Source organism: Bombus impatiens, unplaced genomic scaffold, assembly GCF_000188095.3.
Source record: "Bombus impatiens unplaced genomic scaffold, BIMP_2.2 scf_0248, whole genome shotgun sequence".
NCBI lineage: Eukaryota > Metazoa > Arthropoda > Insecta > Hymenoptera > Apidae > Bombus > Bombus impatiens.
This window is the reverse complement of record NT_176667.1, coordinates 419856-421042: the sequence shown is the minus strand read 5'-3', so window position 1 is coordinate 421042 and position 1187 is coordinate 419856. Positions and strand designations below refer to the sequence as shown.

General features: G+C 50.3%; 1 pseudogene; it reads right to left on the bottom strand.

Annotated features, from left to right (window-relative positions):
- The window catches only part of LOC112212640, a 2764-nt pseudogene extending 1938 nt beyond the window's left edge, over positions 1 to 826 (bottom strand).
- Positions 827 to 1187: the final 361 nt, after the last annotated feature.

Here is a 1187-nt window from a genome sequence, read left to right as displayed (position 1 = left end):
GCCGCCGCCGTAGCTCGTCGCGGATGCTCGTGTTCCTGCGATAACGATACTTTGCTCTTTCCACCGATCTCGCACCGCGAACACCTCGAGGAACGACCGAGGGGAAAGCTGAGTCGTGCGGTGTGTGTGAAACTTATGACGAAACGGTATCGCACGTGTGGAACGCGGAACCACGGGAGATATTCGCCAGCTTCAAATGTGACACAGTGATATCGTGACGGTTTGCAATGGAATCGAAAGGATTTTGAGAGAGATTTACGATCGAACATGCTCGCGTACGTTCTGCCGGAGAGCATCGAAACTGTTCGCGAGTTCACTGATGGGTGACGCTGTGTCTGACACGTTGATGACAGGTCAGAGGGACAGTAGGATTTTTGAATATTCGCGGGCTGCAAGGTGCACGATTCTACGCGGTGAAAAACGCGTGGACCAATCGTCTGTAAAACAGCTGACAGTTGGCGCTGGTGGCAATTAGAGAAATCGACGCGAGGTGTTTGGCAGTCTGATTCGATGACAGGTGAATTGCACGGGAAGCGGAGGCAGGAACTATGCGATAATAACGACCATACGTGTTTGTCACGCTGTTCCGTTTAATAACTATATCTATCGGGAAGTGTTCGTGTAATGGACGCGACTGATAAATTCATGTAACGAGTGACTGCAGAGCCGGTGACCGTGCGAGACTGGGATACGTTCGGAACGTGTCGGAGGAACATATCTGTGCTTGTCAGTGTAGTGTTTCTTCAGGAATATACTGTGATATCGAAGGATAATAAACATCCACAGGATATTTTGTACTTGTAAAGACGTTTCTCCTTTGTGACATCAATAACATAAATGTCGAAGAAGCAAAGATACATCGTATGAACCTACTCTGTCTGGAGTGAAGCTATTGGTGTTGCAAGTGTAACGCGATATTAGTGATAAACAAGATCGACGCATCTGATCAACGATAAAATAGGACGTCTAATAGTACAAGAGGGGGAAGAATAGCGAAACTTGTCCGATAAAGAGAGCCAGCAGGTGACCACGTTGGATCTCGCGGCGTTGGCTGCTTACGGGGGCGTTTCGGGACCCAGGGTCGCGGTGGCGGGCACCGGGGTCCTCGCGCTACCCGGCCTGATACCCGATAAGGGTTTATCATCGCCCGGAGGACAGTCGAAAACAAAGTCCGCAGGGCTGGCGGG